This window comes from Hylobates moloch, unplaced genomic scaffold, assembly GCF_009828535.3.
Source record: "Hylobates moloch isolate HMO894 unplaced genomic scaffold, HMol_V3 SCAFFOLD_2, whole genome shotgun sequence".
NCBI classification, from domain to species: Eukaryota; Metazoa; Chordata; class Mammalia; order Primates; family Hylobatidae; genus Hylobates; species Hylobates moloch.
Genome location: NW_026652277.1, coordinates 149,477,668 through 149,502,249, shown reverse-complemented (window position 1 = coordinate 149,502,249; position 24,582 = coordinate 149,477,668). Strand labels below are relative to the sequence as shown.

The following is a 24,582-nucleotide window of genomic DNA, read 5'->3' as shown; positions in this document are numbered from 1 at the left end:
CTGAAATTGTTGCACGTCAGAGAATCATGCAAAGCTAGTACTAACTGTACTCTCACAAGTTGCCAAAATAGCTGTCCAAGGGTGTTTATTTCAAAACTGTATTCATAAAACAAACAAACAAAAAAACTGGGAAGAACCTAAGCTCATTTTAAGGAAGCTGGTTGAACAAGTCATATTTTCCTTATACAATAAAATACTCTCAGGGGGTTAGCCTCAGAGATAGGCATGTCAGAAGGCTGAGAGGAAGATATATACACACACACACACACACAAAATACATACACACACAAAACAAACTAAGGTATAGCAAAAGGAAGCTAGAAACAGCTGATGATGAGCCTCTTCAATCTTCTCGACCAAGTAAGAAGCATCTGGGTGGGAGTGTGGAAGGAATAGAGAGGGCTTAGGGCATCCCATGTGAAAGATGGCAACAAATCAGTGGGGACAACAAAGACTGTCAACAAGGGAAGAGTAAAAAGACCCTCAAGCTCTGGGAGCCCAGCTTAATCTGAAATCATGGAATATAACAAACTTGAATGGCCTGAAATTCTAGGAGTGGAAGTGGGAAAATGGGGAAAAAAAAAGATGACACGCCCTGGGAGAGGGAAAGGTGGGGAAAGCAGAACACAAAAGGGGATAAGAGAATTAAGGCATGGGTGGAATGGCTGAAAGGGGCAGGACCAATTGGATATGGGTATTTGAGTAGAAGAACTAGATGGACAGGAAAACTACTATGGAAAGACTAGGTGGTAAGCAAGCATTTAAATGGTAACCATTGGTTTAAAATACACATGGTTTATATACAGCTCTTTATCCTCTTGTTAAGTAGCTGAAGACACATGCTGACTTTTAAAAATCACCTCTTCATTGTCAAAAAAAAGTTCTTGATTTACCTTTTATAAGATGAGGCATAGCATAGAACTGAAACAAAAGTATGACAATAGAAACGATCATTTCTCATTTACGGTCACGTCCAAAAAAGACGAAATTTAGAATATCTACTACTCTGTTACAAAACACCTAATCAGAATGATTGTTAGTAGGAAATTCCCCTTCAACAATTTTCAGAGCTGTGAAACCTAATTTAGTTTGAATTTTCTTGTCAAAGCAGTTTAACTCATCAATGTCATAATCTACCATCCATTCTAATCTCCATAACAATTTAGGTATTTTTCAAATTTTCATATTTTCTAAGAAACCATAGAAAAACATCTTATCTTAGAAAACCAGAAACTGGGAGACAGAAAGTAAAAGCAAAGTTCTTGGAATATTTGGAGTTTCCTGCTTCTTTAGTTAACTAAATCATTAGTTCTTAGACATTTAGTGAGTCAAAAGAAATACTAAAAAAAAAATTTTTTTTCCCTCACCGATTCCCTCAAATACAATGGCATTAATATCATGTGTATTATTCTTTCTGTACCAGGCATTCATTGAAATATGAGTGTCCACAATGTGCAGTCCCTGCACTAAAGACCAGAGATACAAAGAAAACAACTCCTACCCTTACAGAGAAACAAAGGAAGTTGGCCGGGGGAAGCATTAGAACGAATGATTGCAATGGACTTCAGTAGAAACATGTAAAAAATGCTAACATACTAACAACACAGTGGAGCAGAAAAGAAGAAAAGGGTTTCAAAAGGCTTTACAAAGAGAGATTTGGAGAAAAAGGGACCTCTCCCTCGGTCAGTAAACAAAGGTTTGAGTATCTGCAAGATGCAATGTATTTAGATTCTGTGGGGAAATACAAAAAAAAAATTAATTTGTGGTGAAGTCCTAATGTCAGAGTTTATAAATCTAATAAAGGCAACAACAACTCTGGAATGATGCCATAGGCTGATAATAAAGATATGACATAGTTAGAAGCAACCTAAGAAATGACATAGTGGTGACCATATATACGCCATGGTGCTTCATGCAAAGCCACAGAGGTAGGGAAGACACCACCAGCCTGGGAAGGAGAAAATAACAGTAACAATCATGGCTGTCTAGTAATTCCTATGTGCCGGGCACTTTTCTAAGAGTTTTATATTAAATCATTTAATCCACAATATAACATCACAAGACAGATTATGATTAACACAGTTTAAGGAAGGTGAGCTATGGAGGTTAGTAACTTGCCAAGGACCGGGGGTTGATAAGCATCCACAGCAAGATTTGAACATAGGCAGGCAGAGTGTAAAGGAGGCAGGTAGGAGTGGGAAGAGAAGGGACTGGAGGGAAAAGGGGGGGAACAAAAGGGTCCTGAGGCAGCCTGGGGGCGGTCAGTGGAGTGTGTTCAGGCACTGAAATATGAAAGTGACAGGACTGGATTTACAAATCCCAGAATGATCTCTTGGGATCATTGTGGAAGGCTATGTTATGAGGCCGGTGGGAAATAAGGCCTTGGACTTGCTGGACCCTCTTCACCGAGGAGATGCTAGCACCATGTTTCTCTAGGTCTTTCCTCACCCCTAGTTACTACAGCTCTTACCATGCTCCATAAGATTTGTCTGTCTCTGACTAGACTGTGAGTTCCCGAGAGGCATGGATTTATTTACTCAATCCTGTGTTTTCCACGTCTAGCATGGTGCCTTGCACAAAGTAAACATTCAACAAATAATCATTAAGCTGAACATCAGCAAGCTGTGATTTAATTAAACATAAATGGGGAGAAACCATAAATCCCCTAATTTTCCTCATCTAAGCTGACAAAGTCAGTTTGTTAAGTGACATTGTGTCTGCTTTACATAAAGGATACCTACAAAAAATATACACACAAAATTTTGTTTAGGAAATGGGAGATTGCTGGATGTGGTATTCCAATGTGACGGATGGTATAAAAATGCCATTTGAAATGTCTCAGCTGACTACATTGCCTATTGGTCCTCTGATCTTTGACCAAAGTTGCGTGCTTTCTGAAAAAGAACCGTAAGGATTCAGACCAGCGTGGTGCTGGGAGTCTTCACGGGATTTTGTTTGCTGGAGGATGGGGTTTCGATCCTATTGAGTAAATCCAGTGCCAAGAAACTTCTACAAGAGATTCAAAGGAAGACTCAAAGACAACACATTCCTGAAGAACTTTGGAGCATTACAAAAGCTCAAAGCAGAAGTTAGAATCTCTTCTAAAAAAAGTTCCTAAGTCCACTCAAGCAGTTGTTCATGCATGCTTGGTCTCTTATGCACTCAGTATCATTTTAGTTACACTAGATTTATCTGAAGAAGATCCTCTCAAACTGCAGTGAAACTTGGTGTGAAGCCGTTTACATAACTAGTCACATGAAAATCAGGAAAAGAGACATCCAGCACTGAACAAGCACATCACATAGGAACAAATCTCACAATCTCTCAGTGAAACACGAAAACGAAGAAATTGACATCTGCCTGGTAAAAAGAGCTTCAAGTTCAAAATGACTTTGGTTCAAATCCCACCTTTCAATTCATTTATTCAGCATTGAACAAATATTTCTTGAGACCCTACTACATCTCAAGCACTGACCTAGTGTGGGAGAGACACCTGTGCACAAAACAACTGCAGTGGTCTCAGGCGGCTTGCATTCTTCTGATTTCTAGACAACCAGCAGCTGTGAAAGTAGGGAATCTTTCAAATCCTCACTAAGCCTCATTTTTAAATCTATGAAGTGGTGATAATACCCACCTCATAAAGTTGGCAGGAGCCTTCGGCAGAATGTACAAAACATGCCTAGATTGGTGACAACGGCACAGGTTACTGAATAAATGGTAGTTCCTACTAGAAGTATCCAGTCACTGAAAGGACTGGGTCCACTACAGATTCTTCCAAAGGGATAGTACAACTTTACCAATGTTTGTCAGCTGTAGGACAGCCTAGTTCCTATTTTCTTAAATGCCATAAACCAGTGCATTAACATATTTCCTTTTTTTGTTTTAGTTCTACGGTCATCTGTTTTCAACAGTAGCTGACGACCATGCAGGAGCAAGGAATCTGAGAAGAAATACAGCATATTATTTTGCAGGAAATGATGGTACTAGACATTTTAGTTATAGGTATACAGTGGCCTTCCAGCCCATGCTACTGAAAAGGGAATCCATATAAACATGAATTTGTATTAATATATTAGAGATTTCTACAGATTCATATCTATCTGCACTTTTAATATATTGCAGCCCTAGACTGATCCAAGCATTTTGGGTACAAGTAGCTGTGAAAAATCCTAAAACAAATGCCATAAAACATCTATATTATTTGTACTTCTGGGAGTTTATACTAAGGTTAAGAAAGTATGTACAAATATGTAGATGTAAATATATACATTACAGTACTATGTATAAGAAAAAATAGACATACACATAATGCCCAAGAGTAGCAAAATAGCTAAACAAATATAGACCACTTATATAACTGTTATACAGCCATTAACAGTGATGATTTAGAAGAATATTTAATTGACATGGAAAAATGACACATTATTGGGTACAAAGAACAGATTATAAAACAGAATGGGTAATATGGTCCCAATTTTTGGTTATACATAAATCTACAGATGATGGATGGGCTTACAAGTTATTTTGTCATCTTCTTGTGTTTATATTTACTTTCCAAAGTTTCTCCAATGGACCCATGTACTTTTGGATTCAGTACACAGGACAACCACAGGACTAGTGTGGGTATTAGTGACCCAGAGTAAACTCTTCCTCATTCTGGCATTTTAGGGGTTCTCAGCATAATAGTAAGCTCCTTCTCTGCCTATTTACCTTAAGCAAACTCCAGTAAACAAATTCTGCCTGAATACTCAAAGCTCCATGAAATCTACCTAATCTCTCATCCTTAAATATAAATGAATCACCACGATTCACCAGTCACTTGAGGTAAGCCTAAAACAAAAGTCTAAGATCAACACAGAAGGGTAAAGGGGAGAGGGGAAGAGAAAAAAAAAATAGAAATAAAAACACATCTTATTAAGTATATTCAATGGGATTCAAAAGGACCTATACAAAACTTCACATCAAAGAGTCCTAATATCAAGTATCCAAAATAATAAATCATAGAAGAAGGCTCATACCGATTCACATCATTGTAAAATTCCAGGACAACAACAGTAAAAAGATCTTCAAGTGAAAGGTCATGCTAACTTCATAAACTAGGCTGTAAGGATGGTAAGATTAGAGTTTGTTTCTCCTTGGAGGTTTTGAAGAACTCAGTGGTGAAGGTATCTGGGCCTAGAAAAATCTGTGTAAGAAGTTTATTAATTTGTGGTTCAATCTCTTCATGGGTTACAGAATTAGATTTTCTAATTGTTCTTGAGTCATTTTGATAAGTTGTATTTTTCCTGTAATTTTTCATTTCACCTACATTTTCAAACATATTGTTATAAAGTTGTTTATAATAACCCTTTGTTATACTTTCAATGCCTGGAGCATCTCTATTTGTGTTCTTTTTCATTCATGATATGATTTTCACTGCTGCCCTCTTTTTGTCTGTTTTTTGCTTAATGAGGCCAACCAGGAGTAATCTTATCTTCTCTTTTGTATGCTTATTGTTACTTTATTAATGTCTGGTCTTACTCTTATTTTTCTTTCTTTTCATATCTAGGCTTAATGTTCTGGGTTTCGCTTTTTTTTTTCTTACTGTTAATATGGATGCTTAGATTATAGCTTTTCAGACTTTTCTTTTAATATTACTATTATTCTAACTTGTAAACCCCTTAAGGCATCATTGTTTTATAAGTTCATTTAAACTTACCAAATATTTACCACTTTCTTTATGCATTTTTTCTTCTCAGCTTTCATCTGGAATCATCAGCCTAAAGTACATCTTTTAGATTTTTCCTGATAGCAGACTCTCTCAGTATTTGTTAGTCTGTACATGTCTTTGGTTTATTCTTGTTTTTGAAAGATATTTCTACTGGATATGCAAATTCCAGTTTGACAATTATTTTCTTTTGGCACAGTGATGATATCATTACACTACCTTATGCTTTAATCATCGCCACTGAGAATCCAGTCATCAAGACTATCATCCTTTTGAAGTGAATCTGTCTTATTTTCTCCAATACCTTTAAACTTTTTTATTTTCAACTTTGTGTTCTACAATGTTATTCTGTTGTCAACATATATCTATTTTATCTATTCTACTTAAGATTCAATAAGCTACATGAATCTAAAGATTGGTGTCTTTCACTAGTTCTTGAATTGTCATTTCTTCAAATAGTGTTCAAAATTAGAAATAAGGTAAGATAGATAATAGTAACAGAAAACAGTATATTATTTTTAAAAGATCTAGAAAGCTAAAAAAAATAAAATTTCTAGAAATGAAAAATAAAATGAATAAAATTAACTCAGTGATTTAAGAGCAAAAGAGACATGGTAGAAGACACTAAAGATTACATATTAATGCCTGCCTATGTGATGCCTGGGAACATCTAATATGATAATTGCCTTAGAGCAGAATGCCCTACATCCTCATAATTATGTCAGCCTTGGCAATTATGGGAATAGTAATATTTATTATCTGATTAACAGGTCTCAAGATTCACAGAAATCATTATAGGAATATCTATCAACTTACAGCTGGCATAGGTTGAAAATGACAATGATAGAAGGAAGGGGAAGTAGTAAAGAAGTAATGGAAGAGTTATTTTATAAACTTTTGTTTGTTTGGTTGTTTTTTTTTTTGTTTTTTTTTTTTTTTTTTTTTTTTTGAGACAGAGTCTCACACTGTCACCCAGGCTGGAGTACAGTGATGACAGCTCACTGCAACCTCCACCTCCCAGGTGCAAACGATTCTCCTGCTTCAGCCTCCTGAGTGGCTGGGACTACAGGCATGCGCCACCACACCTGGCTAAGTTTTGTATTTTTAGTAGAGATGGGGTTTCACCATGTTGGCCAGGATGGTCTCAAACTCCTGACCTCAGGCGATCTGCCCGCCTTGGCCTCCCAAAGTGCTGGGATTACAGGCATGAGCCACCGTGTCTGGCCTTTATAAACTTTAAAGTAATTTATTAAACTACACATACACACACACACACACACACAATGACAACAGGAACCCCAAATAAGCTAGAAAAGTCACTCTTGTTCTTGGTGGACAAGGTCATTTATTACCAAACCACTGCTTGTAAAGATTGACAAGAAGCAATCAGTAGGCTAATGGCAACGTAACAGAGGGGAACCCTACTGGTTTCCTTTGCCTCTGCACAGATCCACACATAAGGTAGTCCTTGTCACTACCTGCTCAAGCCCAGCTGCTAAAGCACGTCTAGGACCTCTCTGCATGAGCTCTAAGCAAGTTAAGATCACAAGCACTTTCCCTAAAAAGGAATTCCTGCTTCTATGGATAAAAAGAATCTCTGCCCTATGGATGCCAGTACTGCACTTTCCACACATAAAAGGAAGGATATTGGCTTTAAAATGAGTAATGTTAAGACAAGAGTCCACAAAAACATGCTTCAAAGACTTATCACAACAATTTTGTTTGACTTTCCAAGAATCCACCATCAACCCTTTTTTTTACAATAATGATTAATGAAATTGCTGGACGTATGCCATCATGTCAAACAGTACTTGCTTCTAATTTGTGTCAGCGTCATGAATCTCATGCATTTAAAAAAACACCAACTTCTTTTATTATTTGGTAAGTGGGGGAAATCAGTAGCAGGCTGAGTTTAATAGATTTTATCTAAGTGGATTCTAATTGTGAATAAAGAGAACAATAAGATTTTGTCTAAGTGGATGCTAATTGTGAATAAAGAGAACAGTATTCATTAAAACACACACACACACACCACACACACACACACACACACGGCTCGGCGTGGTGGCTCACACCTGTAATCCCAGCATTTTGGGAGGCTGAGGCGGGCAGATCACCTGAGGTCAGGAGTTCAAGACCAGCCTGACCAACATGGTGAAACCCTGTCTCTACTAAAAATACAAAAAATTAGCCAGGTATGGCGGCAGGTGCCTGTAATCCCAGCTACTAGGGAGGCTGAGGCAGGAGAATCGCTTGAACCCAGGAGGCGGAGGTTGCAGTAAGCTGAGATCACGCCATTGCACTCCAGCCTGGGCAGCAAGAACAAAACTCCATCTCAAAAAAAAAAAAAAAAAAAACCACACACTCTTTTTGGGGATCTTTTGTGCTTTCTGTCACATCTTTCTTTTAAAAAAACAGAAGACAAGAGAAATAAAGTCAGAGAAGTTTGAGAAGTTTTACAATTACGACACGAAATGGAAATCCTTAAGTGGTCCCCATATGTCACTTAGGGGATCTGGGCCTTTAACCTTTCTTTAAATGAAAAATTAAGATAATCACAAGTATATTTTTTAACTTTCAAGTATGATATGATGTACATGAAAGAGAACACATCCCCTAAATCTAACATAATGTTAGCAGTCACTGGTAATAGAAAATGCAGCTCAAAACAATTATTTTAAATGATGAGAACACATGGACACATGAGGGGGGAACAACATACACTGGGCCTGTCAGGGGTGCAGGTAGGGTAAGCATCAGGAAGAACAGCTAATGGATGCTGGGCTTAATACCTGGGTGATGGGATGATCTGTACGGCAAACCACTATGGCACATGTTCACCTATGAAACAAACCTGCGCATTCTGCACATGTACCCCTGAATTTAAAATAGAAGTTGAAGAAAAAAATAATAAAAATAAAAATAAACAATTATTTTAGATAAACATAGTATAGACTTGGTTGCACTAGTATCTTGGGCAAATAAAACTATCAGATTCTTCTCTAAACTAAAAGTAGTAATCCAGAAAAAGGTATTTTAGTACCTCTGATATTTAAGCAAATAATCATTACATCATTTCTCTTTTTAATTAATTATCCTGATAAATAAGCATTTGAAAAACAGACTCAAAGAAAACTTCTATCAGTAACTCATGGGAGCTGGTAATGACAATTGACAAAATAATTTTTTTAGAAGGAAAGGTTAAAATGAAGTATCAAATTAAAAGACTGGCTTAAGAAAGCAGGAATGATTCATATTTTACCAGTTAAACTGTAAGTAAATTACACATTAAAATTCCAGCCATATTCAATTAAAAATATAAGTTTGGTGAAATTGTGACCATAATCACAAAGAGACCAGTAACTCTCAATGGTTTCATATCTGAATTAAGACATGTATTACTTTTGGAGCTTTGTGATCTTGAGAAAGTTACATTATTTATGTCCCTTTATCAATAAAAATAAAGAGTTGGACTAAATATTTTCTATAGTACCTAATAAATGTAAAATGTCTACAAATTTACTTCTCTCTGGAAACGAATCATACCTTTATCTGAATAACCACTGACCCTATATCCTGTACCCTCTTCTCTTAAAGACTATTACCTCGGCTGGGCGCGGTGGCTCACGCCTGTAATCCCAGCTCTTTGGGAGGCCAAGGCAGGCAGATCACGAAGTCAGGAGTTCGAGACCAGCCTGGCCAATATGATGAAACCCCGTCTCTACTAAAAATACAAAAAAAAAATTAGCTGGGCGTAGTGGCACACGCCTGTAATCCTAGCAACTCAGGGGCCTACGGCAGGAGAACTGTTTGAACCCAGGAGGCGGAGGTTGCAGTGGGCTGAGATCACGCCACTGCACTCCAGCGTGGGCGATAGAGCGAGACTCCATCTCAGAAAAAAAAAACAAAACGACTATTACCTCAAATATGTACATGCATAAGATTCTTGGTTGAACACAGGCTATTAGAATGAGAAGCTTGTCTTCAGAAGCTCCTGAAACACCAGCCCAGGAGCCTCACTTCCCCAGGCAAAGCAGAAAAGGGGTCAGAAACTCACCTGCAGCAGGCCCTTTATATTTGAAACCTTTCCTGGGTTTCTGCAAGCCCTCCAGACAGCTGATATTTCTAGGGCAATTATTCTCCTCTCCTATTATGCTCTTTCATTTTTGTTTCAATAAGTATCAAACATTTTCGAAGAAAAAGATAACCAGCACCTATAACTTCTGCCTCAGTGGGCAAATCACTTCTTTACTAAGATCTCACCAGGTGCTTTCACAGGTCATTTCTCTCTGAAGTTAAAGGTCAAAGAATAAAACATCCATCTCATAGTATAAAGTAATGGTTTCGTTGAGCTTTGATGTTCATCTTCACTCTATGACTTGTAGACCGTCATTGAATCTTGAGACACAAGCATTTCATCAATAAAGACAGTGACAGAAAACACCCCAACTGCACAGCAGAATCACTCTTTAAAAGGCTAAAGAGTCCCTCCTCAGATGCAGACTCCAGCCACTGGAACTTCTATTTAGATCCGCAAATAGTTAACCCCCAAAAGTAATCACAGAATTATTAAACATCCACTCCTCTGTTCTTGGTCTGATGGTTTTAACTGTCTCCTGTCTTCAGTAGGACTATCACTGTAGCAAAATGCTGTTTTTGTGGCCTTTCTTTATCTATTTTACTGACTTACTTCAGCATCTTAAGAAAGGCAATCTATTGAGAAAAAAGATCTTGAGGAAAGTGCTTAGTAAATAAACTTTCTATCTCTTGCTTGACAACAAAATAAAATGGCAAATGGAGCAAATGTTTAAAGGTATAAAATAAAATCACCAGAAGAAAAGATGAGCAAATATTTTTACAATTTTGCTTTACAAGTATGACACAAAATCCAAAAATTATAATGGAAAAGTTGATACATTTGAGTTTATAAAAATTGAAAATTCCTGTAAAGCCAAAAAAAAAAAAAAAATCCACCACATTGGGATGGGGAACTAGGATAAGACATTTTTGATATATGACAATAGATAATAGGGTATAAAAATCAAGTAGAAAAAAAAACCCAATTTTTAAAAATACCAAAAGTAATAAACCAACTATTTAAAGAAAATAGCTAATAAAAATATAAAACATTCACTTTCATTAAAAAAATCAAAGAACTACAAATCAATGAGTCCCTTTTCTACCCAACAAAATGAACAAACATTAAAAAGATTGATAATCACAAGCACTGACAAGCACCTGAGGAGAAATACTCTTTTGACACTGTCTTCACAAAGTGTTAAGTTCCTTTCTAAAAGGTCATTTCGATGAATCTACCTAAATTCAAAGTGTACATATTTACCACTCTTGCAATTCCATTCCTATTATCTGCTAGAAATATTCACAAAAGCATACAAAGATATGCACACAGAGATATTTATTGTAGCAGTGTTTGGAATTGCAAAAACTTGCAAATAACCTAAATTTCTGTTTATAAATAATGGAGCAAATATAATAAAATTTGGTAAATCCAAACAACATAAAATCCTATCCAATTATTTTAAACTTATGTAGATCCATCACTGGAATACTTGCTCTTAAAGCCTTCAGCCTCCATGTAAGCAGTTACCCTTACACAGAGGTCACCATGCTGCGAGGAATCCCAACCATTCCGTGCCACCTGGGGAGGCCCTAAGACTGAATGAAGAGAGAGAAAGATGCCTGGCCAGCCCCTAAATGCCCCAGCCCTTGCTGTTCCAACTGTAAGTCACCATCTAACTGCAGCTGCATGACAGACCCTGATTCACAAAGGTCCAGTAAAGCCTTTCGTGGACTCCTGACACACCAAAAACTATGAGAGATTTTTGAGTTTACAGAGCTGATGACCAGGTGCTGAACAGAGATGAATTTATCAGGTTGATCACACAAACCAAGATGGCTCCCTGCCCACATGAGGGAGCATGCTTGCCTTTCTCCTTCTCCCAGATCTTATGCCTAAATCATTCCCAAGGTAAAGTGCACATCTGGCCAGCTTCATTCTGAGGTAATAACCTGGTTATTCATCACTTCATTGGAGAAAGGGAGATGTCTGAAAACTAATCCACACATATAGAGCAATGGAGGCATGGGTGGTGTGATGCCCACCTTTGGGAAATGCAGAGTTCAGGCACAAAGGTTTATGTAAGCCCACTCCTAATTTGCAGGGTGGAGAAACTGACTTTTGATTATACACACTAGTTTTACATTATATAATATCAAGAAATCTGTAAGGAAAAAAAAAAAAACAAGTCAAGAGAACCTAAAAGCCTGGAACATCCTGTAGGGCCAGAAAGTAAGGAAGTGCTAAACATTTACAAACATACACACGTCAAAGGGTCACAGAAATTAACTGCCAAGTGGCCATGGCTGGAACAAGTTAAGCAAAACATGAAAAACAGAGTACTGGGTTATAATTCAAAGTATAAAATAGACATTAATGACTCCATACTGAAAAAGACTGAATAAATAAATATAAGGGGGAGAACAAATTTCCAATTCAGAAGAATTCCAAATAATTTATGCAGATACTCCACCATCAGGGAGGTGGAATGTAACTCTCTACCAAAGGTACAGTATGGAAAGGGACAAAAAAAGAGTATCTTTATGGCAAAGAAACCTGAAAGAGACTACTTCAGCCAGGTAGTCAAGGTTAACATCATCAATGACAAGACCTATTAATAGCATTAATAGCAGGAACTCTTGAAATGATGTGTTAAGAATGGCACTTTACCATCTGTCATGTGCTTCCCAAAAATACGTCAGTCAAGTATAATCATGAGAAAAACATCAGACATATCCCAGTTGAAGGACATTCCACAAAATACATGACTCATACTCTTTAAAACTGTCAAGGTCATCAAAAACAAGGAAAGTCTGAGACGCTTCGCCAAGAAAAGCCTAAGGAGGCCTGACAACTCAGTGTAATGTGGTATTCCTGGATGGGGTACTGGAACAAAAAAACAAAAAAAGACATTAGGGAAAAAACAAGTAATTCTGAATAAAGTATGGACTTCAGTTAATAATCATGTATCACTGTTGATTCATGAGCTGTAACAAATGGACCTTACTAATGTAAGATGTTAATGACAGAGGAATTGGGCATGGAGTATATGGAACTCTGCACAAGCTTCACAGCTTTTCTATAAATCTAAAACTATTCTCAAACAGTATGTTTATTGAAAGGAAAAAGAAAAAAGAGAAAAGAGAAACAGGCATGAATCCATATTATTCTACCAAAAAAAATTCCATTTCATTTTTTAAAATTTTTGATCTATTTTCTTTACTTTTTTTTTCTTTTTTTTTTTTTTTTTTTTTTTGAGAGATGGGCTGTCACACTGTTGCCCAGGCCGGAGTGCAGTGGCGTGATCTTGGCTCACTGCAACCTCCACCTCCCAGGCTCAAGTGATCCTCCCATCTCAGCCTCTCGAGTAGCTGGGACTACAGGTACATGCCACCATGCCCAGCTAATTTTCTGTATTTTTGGTAGAGACAGTGGTTTCATCATGTTGCCAAGGCTGGTCTTGAACTCCTGAGCTCAAGCAATCCACCCACCTTGGCCTTCCAGCATGCTGGGATTACAGGCGTGAGCCACCCAGCCTGGCCCTATTTTTTTTTATTATTGTTTTAAATGCATTTACACACTCAAACCCATATACGTATATAACTGACAAATGATTCGATATACAATTTTTGTTTCATCTTTTTGCATGTAATACTATTTTGTAAACATTTTCTTATCAATAAATCTTTTAAAATATACATATTTTAATTTAGGTAGATCTACAGCCTGGGACATGGAAATATGTAAATCATAAACAGAATTAAGTTAAAAAGGCAAACTGAACTTTCACTTTTTACATTTCATCAATGTATTATTTTTTTAAATCAACAATGTGCAGACAGTGCTTTCACATCCTTTCCCTGCCTGTGATGGACACTGTGGTCAGGTGCCTGGACTCCCCTTCAGAGATAAAGGCACCACTACTCTTCCAGCTGCTGGGAGTGGTCACCTATAGGGAGTGTCTCAGCTAAAGATAGCCACTTTGCCCAAAGTCTCTCCTCCTTCCTGGGGCAGGTTGCTCCCTCCTGGACCACTCCAGAGGGTCTCACACTAGTTTAAGAAGGTCCGTAGAGTGGGCATAGCCTCCAATGAGCATCACATCCACCGAGCATTGCAGCTCACCTTCACCCTCTGCACAGCCCTACTTTCTTGTCTTGCCTTCCACAGGTGCACAGCCTCCAATGAGCATCACACCCAATGAGCACTGCAGCTCACATTAATCCTCTGTACGACCCGAATTCCTTGTCTTGCCTTCCACAGGTGCTGATCTCAAGAACATACTCTAATGAAATCCCAGGCATGCTCATTTCCATCTAACTGTCTGTTTCCCAAGAAACCCAAGTTGTGTTACTGCCTTTTCTTTTGATCTGCCAACTCAGAGAAATAACTTTGACTACTACATTTCCCAGGCTCCCAGACTCCAAGCATCAGATCAAGAGAGGCCAACAGGAAAGAGAACACTGGAGGGTGGGAGGAAAGGAGAAATCGGAATGTATCTACCTTGTCCTCCCTGCTCCGGGTGGGACCCCTGCAGTGGCTGCATCTGCCCAGGGTCCCAGCTGCTACAGCGAAGCCCTAGCTCCCAAGCTCTGGTTTCATCACCTTTTTCTTTTGCCCTTCCTGCTCTCCAGGTGGTAGCGGCTTCCTTCTGTTACTCTTCTCAGGGTTGCCTAAGGGTCCTACCACTCCCTGTTTGACCGTTAGCTCTTCTAACACTTTTGGTATTTGTTTCCTATATTAAATTCTTTTGATTAAGTTACTGAGTATGAGCTCTGTTTTTCTAATTGGACTCTAAAAGTAAATAATCAGACCAAGATAGATAAATACATGGATGGATGGATAGATAGACAGACATCCCAAGGCACAATCTAAACTAAATTTAATATAGGCAAAGAACTCCCCATTTTGAGGGTTATCTTGTTTTCTAATTTTCAAATCTCTTTGATGCAAAAACATATTTTAATTAGATCTTTTTTCAGTTGGTTTAAAAAAAAGAAAAATTGTCCCCCAATCCTGAAAATAGTTGGTCTCTTTTGCAGCAACTATCGAGAAAGACATGTCGTTAAATAAAAGTAGTATTAAATTACTTTAGGAAAGAATTGTAAAGTTTAGTTCAGCTCATAAGATAGGAAAGGGAGGAAAGCAGTTTTATTAATGGTGCAGAACAGCTCTTTCTGCCCTCAGGCAGAGGACCCAACAGATGGACTGCAAGGAAAAGCCTCATGAATCTTATCCAAAAAACATAGCTTTTCCTGCCTAGGTAAGTATCTTGCCTACGCAGATAGTGGGTCAGAGACGAAAAACAAAGGGTGGAAAGGACATAATGTGCAGTTAAGTTTCTGTAATTTATTTGCTGTTTTTTTCTGAAATAATTTTTGAAACATACTCATTCGGGCACCTTGTGTTTATCCTTGAAAGATGGGCTCAGTAGAAACAAACAAAAAGACAACTAAACAGAGGATTTCTAGTAATTCTTCCTGCAGACGGGAAACGGGAGATATAAACCACCACTTAATTTCTGTAAAGGCCTAGTATTTATTCAATCACAATTACAGTGACAACTTATTTAAAATTGGTAATGGAGGGGAATGTGCGGGCCTGGGGCCCGGGGCTGGAGTCACACAGGGCTCTGGCTTCTTTTCCAGCTGCCTACTGTACCTCACTACCTGGATGGCCCACAGGTACTGAAAACGCCGTGTTTTCAATATCACACTCATTAGCCTCATCCACCATTGACCCTGTGGCCAAAGACAGGAAATTTTTCAATTTGAGACTAATTGCAGGGTTCCAGTTGGCCAGCATTCATAGGAATGAAGACAAACACAGAGATGGTATGTCTAAGAGACTTCAAAAGGTATAGATCACCTAATTGAAGCATTTCTGATTTATTTAATATTTTTTCATTATATTTCTGTCCTCCTACAAGGGAAAGTCATGATTACACTAACCGAGCTAAAATGTTTACTAGCAGACACCTTATCACATCTTAAAATCATGGTAGGATGTCTTCTGGTATTACATCATGCTGATCATGTGGACATGCTGGCTGGAGCTCTCCAGCTGACACAGAGCAGGGTTCTGTGCTGTCTTCATACAAAGTGGAATTTGACAATCACTGCACCATGCCTTGGAACATCTGAAAGCCAGCATAAAAACATCCTCTAATCCCAGGACACCATTTTCCGCTCCCACTCGGAATCCAGAACGACCTCCACTGACAGCAGTACTCCTACATCAATGCTGTCTGTTACGAGAAACAGCTCCATTGGTTTGCAAAGTTCTTCCCCTACCTGGTGCTCTTGCACACACTCTTCTTTGCAGCCTGCAGCAACTTATGGCTTCACTACCCCAGGTACCAGCTCCAAGCTTGAGCATTTTGTGGCCATCCTTTGTAAGTGCTTCGATTCTCCATGGACCACCTGCACCCTGTCAGAAACAGTGGCCGAGCAGTCAGTGAGGCCTCTGAAACTCTCCGAGTCCAAGATTTTGCTTTCGTCCTCAGGGTGTTCAACTGACATAGATTCCAGAAAGCAGTCACTGCCCCACCTGCAGCCCGGTTTGGAGTCAGCTGGTATAGAAAGCCCAACTTCCAGTGGCCTGGACAAGAAGGAGGGGCAACAGGCCACAGCCATGTTTGAAAAAGTGAGAAGATTCCGCATGCACGTGGAGCAGAAGGGCATCATTTATAGTGTGTATCTGAAGCAGATAATAGTCAAAGTCATTTTGTGCTCATCATAACTTATGTTCCATATTTTTTAACTTGCATCACTCTTTAAATTGACTGTTCAGTTGACATGTAGGCTTTTACAGGATATAAGCCTACCAGTGTGTCTATTCCTTCGCAGAAATCTTGAAGCTTCTGGCTTCATTTTATGCCATTTTGGATATACTCTACAGTCTGACCTCCTCCTACAGGCTGTGGTAGATGCTGAGGAGATCCCTGAAGCAATATTCCTTTGAAGTGTTAAGAGAAAAAAGCAACTATAGTGACATCCCTGATGTCAAGAACGACTTTGCCTTCATCCTTCATCTGGCTAATCAGTATGATCCTTTTTATTCCAGACGTTTCTCCATATTCCTATCAGAGGTCAGTGAGAACAAACTGAAACAGATCAACCTCAGTAACAAATGGACAGTTGAGAAACTGAAACGTTAGCTTGTGGAAAATGTCCAAGACAAGATAGAACTGCATCTTTTTATGCTCAACGGTCTTCCAGACAAATGTCTTTTGAGTTCACTGAAATGGAGTTCCTAAGCCTGGAGCAGATCCCAGAGGTGAAGCTGTCCTCTGCCGTCTCACAGCTGGTCAACCTCAAGGATCTTCATGTGGACCATTCATCTCTGGTAGTAGACCATCCTGCACTGGCCTTTTGGAGCAGAATTTTAAAATCCTCTGCCTGAAGCATCCTGAAATGGGAAAAATCCCATGCTGGGTATTTCACCTGAAGAATCTGAAGGAACCTTATCTTTCCCCTGTGTGGGAACCTTTTCTGTCCCACACAGGGAGGCTGTGTTCTCCCTGAACAGTTCAGTACTGTGCAGTTAGAAGGCTTTCAGGACTTAAAAAATCCAAGGACCCTCTACTTGAAGAGCACTCTCTCCCAGATCCCACAAGTCATTGCAGACCTCTTGCCTTCACTGCAGAATTGTCCCTTGATAATGAGGGAAGCAAACTGGCTGTGCTGAACAACTTGAAAACGATGGTCAATAAGAAAAGCCTAGAACTGATTAGCTGTGACCTGGAATGCATTCCATACTCCATTTTCAGCCTGAATAATTTGCATGAGTTAGACCTAAAAGAAAATAACCTTAAAACTGTGAAAGAGATCATTAGCTGTCAGCATCTTCAGAATCTTTCCTGCTTGAAGTTATGGCACAATAACATTACTTATATTCCTGGATAAACTGGGTCATTATCTAACCTAGAGCAGCTCTTTTGGGGACTTATTAATATTGAGAATCTGCCCTTGCAGCTTTTCCTATGCAGCAAACTACATTATTTGAATCTAAGCTATAACCACTTGACCTTCATTCCAGAAGAAATCCAGTATCTGAGTAATTTGCAGTACTGTGCTGTGACCAACAACAATAGTGAGATGCTACCAGATGGGCTGTTTCAGTGCAAAAAGCTGCAATGTTTACCTCTGGGGAAAAGTAGCTTGATGAATTTGTCCCCTCATGTGGGTGAACTGTCAAAGCTTACTCATCTGGAGCTCATTGGAAATTAGCTGGAAACACTTCCTCCTGAACTGGAAGGATATCAGTCCCTAAAACAGAGCTGTCTGATTGTTGAAGAGAATTTGCTCAATACCCTTCCTCTTCCTGTAACATAATATTTATAGATGTACTTAGACAAATGTTGACCTAATGAAGAGACCCATGCTTCAAAATCATTTTTAAAAGTATGCTCCAGGGCTTTAAATAAGAAGTAAAATTTTCTAAGTTAATAAAGATGAAAAATGGATGACTATTATGAAAAAAATTAGTAATTAATATATGAGCTTATAATTAGAAAGGGAACACAATTTTAGAAATGTGTCACCTCTTCATGTATATATTTAGGCTGAAATCAACTTAATCATATTCAATAATGATTTGGATAAGGAATCTTAAAATAATATTTATAAGAACATTGATATCTTAACCCTTCTAATTTGTCTTCTAGTAAATGTTTCTTGAACAAGTACTATGTACATTTTCATCATTGTTAATTGGAGAACTATCAAGGTATTTTTTAAAAACTATAATATCACAATTTTTACATGCTATCCGCGAGAAGTTTTTAAGATGCTAAAAATGTTCCACAGATCTGTATTGTCAATATGAAAGTGACTAGCCATGTGTCATTGCACAGCACTACGGATGTGGCAAGTGTGATTGAGGAAATAAACTTTTTGCTTCATTAAAGTTTAATTAAATGAAATTTTAATTTAAATAGCCACATGTAGCTAGTGGTTATCATCTTGGAGTGAACACATCTACGAACTCAAAATCTAGCAGGAAAAAAAAAATTTACGAAGTGGTCAATTAAGAAAACAAAACAAAAAAAAGACAGTGTGCTCTTTTTTTTTCAGGCTCCCTTTGATTTGTTAGTGCCACTAAAGCTATTATAGTTTTCAGGCTCCCATTGATTTGTTTGTGCCACTAAAGCTATTATAAAATGACTTTTCCAAAAGTAAATCAGACCTTGTCATTAAGAACAAAAATAACAAAGAAACCAAACAGAAAAATATTTCAGTGATTTACAATTGCCTTCAATTGCTTTTTTTTTTTTTTTTTTTTTTTTGAGACACAGTCTTGCTCTGTCACCCAGGCTGGAGTGCAGTGGCGCCATCTCGGCTCACTGCAACCTCCACCTCCCGGGTTCAAGCAATTCTGGTGCCTCAGCCTCCCGAGTAGCTGGGATTGTGTGTGTGCCACCACAACAGGCTAATTTTTGTATTTTTGGTAGACATGGGGTTTCACCATGTTGCCCAGGCTGGTCTTGAACTCTTGGCTCAAGTAATCTGCCCGCCTCAGCCTCCCAAAGTGCTGGGATTACAGGCGTGAGCCACTGCGCCTGGCCTCCAATTGCTCTTAAAACACAAACCGGCTGGGCGCGGTGGCTCACACTTGTAATCCCAGCACTCTGGGAGGCCGAGGTGGGTGAATCATGAAGTCAGGAGTTCGAGACCAGCCTGGCCAACACAGTGAAACCCCGTCTCTACTAAAACTACAAAAAATTAGCTGGGCGTGGTGGCGGGTGCCTGTAATCCCAGCTACTCGGGAGGCTGAGGCAGGAGAATCACTTGAACCTGGGAGGCAGAGGTTGCAGTGAGCCAAGATGGCGCCACTGCACTACAGCCTAGGTGACAGAGCCAGACTCCGTCTCAAAAAAAAAAAAAAAAAAAAACCAACAATAACAAAAACAACAACAAAAATCCTGCCTGGAGATGGCTCTGGAAACATTTCCCACCTCATCCCCATTACACTCCACTCGGTGCTGCACACCAGCCATCCTGGCCTCCTCCAAGCTCTGGGATGTGCCATGTCATCTCCACTCCCAGGGCCTTTTCGCTGCTGCCTTTTCTCATAATCCTCTTCTGCTTGCCTGTCACTTCCTAAGAAATGCCTTCTCAGACATCCTGGAGAAGGCTAATTCCCCCTCACTATTCCCTCTCTAACCCGTACACAGCTTCTGGGCTGCACTTATTTCAGCTCCAACTTGAGATATTCTTGTGTAATACTTTGATAAATATCTGGTCCCCTCAGATAAAACCCAAAAAACAGACAGTAAGTAAACTTTCCCTTTGACCATTTAGCCCCCAGCCTCTTGCACCAGACTGCCCACACAGTAGAAACTCTACATATTTGTTAAATAGTTACAAACCATAGCAATAACAATATTGAACCCTGATTGAGCATCTACTATCAGGCACTCTTCTCATTAGTTTATAAATATGAATCCATCTAACCCTCAAAACAAACCTATGAGGTACTATTATTATCCCCATTTAATAGGCAAGGAAGCTACGACACAGAGAAGGGACCTGCCCAAACACCCAAAGCAATTATTGGCAGAGATGCGATTTACACTCCAGCAATCTGGCTCCAGGGTCTGGCCCTTACTCATTAAGCTCTATGGCCTCAACAGGATTCAGTAGCAATTGAGTGGTTCTGGGACAGGGAGATGGGGCCAAAGAGCATCTAAAGAATGTTTCATTTGAGAGGACACATTGAGTTGGCTCTTGGTGGGTGCCTGATGTTGGGTGAGAAAAGGAGAGGTTAAAAAAATCACTATGGGGTAGAAAACTGATATAATCTGTACAAAGTGTATTTGGAGAACAGTACAAGGCTGAGCTGAATGTCACAGAAAGCGTGCTTCAGAGGTGTGGAATGCTGAAGAGAGATATGCATCTTCAGTCTTTTTTGACTCTCTAAATGGGCAAAGTGCCATCACAACAGCAGTTGACTGAAACATATCTGAGCCCTACAAACTCCTAAATACAAAGTATGCACATAATATTGCATGTACTATACAACATATAGGATACTGAGTCCCACTGAGGTATGGGAGCTAGGCCAGACACTCCCAAGCCAATAGATTTGCTCCCTCCTACCTCAAAGAACTGTACCCATTAAAGGAGATAAGTCTTCAGCATAGGGCCGGACAAATAGTAAACACAAATAGGTATGCATGTATTTAACAAACACACATAGCACTTACTACCAGCAAGGGTCTACTCTAAGTGGTTGACAAATATTAACTCATAAATGACTGAACACATATGTCACAGACTTTCAGCACTGCTACGAATGGATGAAACTATTCATGGTGAGCCCTACAGTGATTAACGTCTCCTGTTACCCCCAGTGTGGGAAATAAAAACTAGTCTCGGCTTAGGAGTATGTATTTTCTCATTGTGTGCTGTGGCAGTCCCAGAAAAATTCTGAGCAGAAACATAATACAGAGAAGTTATTATTTTAGAAAAACTAGTAATTTAACCATGAGAAAGAGACATATGCAATAGAGATGGAGCTGAGGAATGAATAAAACAGAAAACAAACACGTACCAAAAAGCTGGAAATTCTTGGGGACTGAGAATGTCTAAAGTATGCATAGAAATAGTTTCAAAGATTACCTATTGAATTGAGGATACTAAAATAAAACTCTCAAAATCCTACTTATGAAAAGTACATTAGAAAGCTGTCTATTAATGGTAAACTTTCATAATGGAATATAAATGAAAAAAGGCAACAGAATAATATGCACAAAGTGATCTCATCTTTGTTTTGTTTAAAAAAGTGATATGTACACATAGAAAAGTCCTGGAGGGTAAAAAACCCAAAAGCAATTTTCATTTTCTTCTTTATACTTTTTTATATTTTCTGAATTTTTTGCAATAGAAAGTATCTTTATAACAAGGGGGAAAATATTATAAGCTCTCAAAACAAATATTTTGGAACTAGAAGGAACCCTTCTAATCCAACTCCTCATATTACGGTTAAGGAAACCAAAAGTCAAAGAAAAAAAGTAATTGTTCAAAGGTCACATAGCAAATGATTCTTGTGATTCAAGTTTAGACCCTTTACATGATCCTTCTCTCTGAAGATCTTTGCTTGAATCATTCCATAATACTCAATATTCTTTTCTTTGAAAGTTTCTAAGAGATAACAAATGTATAAATACTTATATGTGTCAATATTCTTCACATTTACCTCCTTTGTGCTGATTAGTAAGGTATTCAAATAAATCGTGTCCAAGCAGAGTTGTTTCCTGCTTATTTCCCCGACTAATCCAAAAGTAGATAAGACCAACAGAGTCTATTCATAACGCTCCTAAACCACACTGTTCCCACATGAATATTTCATTCACCTGTTTCCTACTATCCCAGAGATTCTAATCGAAATGGTGCTGGGTGGCAGTTTATAGGAAGCTAGTGTGTTTGGATGATGAAGTATTATGGAATAAACTCTGGGCCAAGGACATTTAACCTGATTTTACATCACCTGAAAAAGCGTTGGTATAAGATTCCTTTGTTTTGGTTTTGTGTCAAGTATACTGTTGATTGTTGAGAGGGGACTGCAGTGGAAACTTGGAATTGGAGAGTTCCATTGATCGTGCGATGGAAAGCACCATCTACATGATATTTTGATAGATGGATGGCTGAATTGGAAAGACATCTGAATGTTATCAGGTAACAGCAAAGACAGAAGATTGGCAAAGCTAAGGGCAATAAAGAGTAATTAAAGGACAAGCCAGTGCAGAGTAAAAGAAGGCAATTAAATTATAAGCAACACACGAGAGCACAGGCAGGTTCCTGAAAGACAGATACGGCATATGCAAAGGGAGGAGACTATGCCGTGTTCTATATGTGCAAGAGCAATGGGGCTACTTGTATCCATGTGCCGCTGAGGTTCATGGAAGGAAAGGGGCCAAATGCAACCAGCAGTAGCACCAATTCAACCTAATGCAACCACAGTTGAGGTCATGGAGGCCCACTGAGTTTTTTCATTTTGTTTTAGGCTTCTAATCACAACATCATGTATGAAGTCAGTGGCAGAGCGAGGGTTAATTAGAATTCCCAGCTACGGAAATTCCAGATGTGGTGCCTTCTGTGCTGTCTCATAGCCTTATGGAGTGCTGATACTCAAACTTCATTGTTCAGACAAACCTCTGAGGATCTATGAAAATGCAGATCTTGGTTTGGTAGGTCTGGGGTGGGGCCCAAGATTCTGCATTTCTTACAAATTCTAAGATGATAATGCTGATATGTCAGTCTGCAGACCACACTTTGGGTAGTAAGGATGTAAAGTGCCTTCTGAGTAAGGAAAAATAAAAAATTCTCAGTCACATTGAAGCTTATCAACAATAACAAGAAAAAACCACTTACTCAGGGCATATTATGCACCATTTTGTACACATTATGTAATTTACTTCTCCTAACACACTCTAATATGATTTTGTCTCTATGCTACAGTTGTGGTACTATTTAGGAAACTTTTTTGTCTATATTCAAACAGCTAGTAATAGTACCAGGATTTAAACCTGATTTTGTCTGACTCCAAAACTATTCACCAATAAACTACAGAGATGAGATTAACAGAATTATTAATTTTGTGATCTTGGAAAGTCTCCAAACTTTCTCTGAGCCATGATTTTTTCATCTCTAACATGGGGACGGATAACAGCAGAGCTGTGGTTTGGACTAAGGAGGTAGGAGATGTAGAAGTATTTTGAAATTTATAAAAGAATGTAAGGATACAATCATTGTAACTAGGTTAATTTTCACTCTCCTCTCCCTAGTTCTTGAGAGTTTGTTTGGAGGTTCTAGCAGGGGAGTGGACCTACTCATAGACCCTTGACCAACGACTGGTTCTCGTCTATGGGAAATGGTCATCTTCTTCAACCGAGCACACATCTTCGGGAGGGACACACGTGGAGTAGTGAGGGAGGAAGGGGACACCCGCCTAGCCAGCCAGACAGCCAAATCAGCCCTGGTGATCAATGGGGTGATAGATGTCGCAGCCAGATCGCCCTCACATCCCCTAGTTCTTAAAAATATTACTGAAAAATATTACTGAAAATATTACTGAATGTACACCTATTTTCTAAATATTTGTAAATATATTCACAAAATTTTTCTTATCAGGATCCCATTATACTTCTAAAAGTTACTAACAACCCTAAGATGCCTTTTCAGATGATTACGGGCATTCTTCTTTAAAACCACACCAAAATTCTAAAAGTAGTAATTTCTTAAACTATGGCCAGTCACTCCAAACCAGGGAAGGGGGGCAAAATGGTTTACATCTGGAATGGACAAGGGTTAGACAGCTGGAGTCAGTCTCCATGGAGATTATCTTTGATAACAGATTTCTTCTAGGGAATAGCTGAGTTTGTGGTTTTGCTTTTCAAAACTCTGCTTCAGCAAGATGTGAAAAAAAAAAAAGAAGCTATGGATACTCATCTGATTCCAGATATGATGATGGAAGAGGGTCGCTGGGAAACTCTCCCCAAAGAATGGGTCGAATCAATCATTTGCATGGCCCCAGTCCTCCTCCAATGGCTGGTGGATGAGGAAGGTAAATGTCTGCTCTACGAAGCAGACAACTGGACATGCATATTCACAGCAGAAAGAAACCATCAAGAAGTAGGGGGCTGGCCATGCTGGAGCAGTAGACAAATGTGTGTGTCTAAATAGGGACTGCTCTGTGTCCTCACAGATGCATGAGGTAATGCTGGGAATTCCCTCGCAGGGAACTGGCTGACTGACATGCAGTTCCACAAATGCACATTTGTCTCATTATCTTTTTT

The 24,582-nt window shown here is 38.9% G+C and overlaps 1 protein-coding gene and 2 pseudogenes across 1 annotated transcript in view; 2 read left to right on the top strand and 1 right to left on the bottom strand.

Annotated features, from left to right (window-relative positions):
- ENPP1 (ectonucleotide pyrophosphatase/phosphodiesterase 1) overlaps positions 1-24,582 on the bottom strand; it is an 81,379-nt gene that overhangs the window by 45,538 nt on the left and 11,259 nt on the right. The window lies entirely within an intron of this gene.
- Positions 15,720-18,118, top strand: LOC116472339 (volume-regulated anion channel subunit LRRC8B-like; annotated as a pseudogene).
- Positions 24,068-24,354, top strand: LOC116472350 (selenoprotein K-like; annotated as a pseudogene).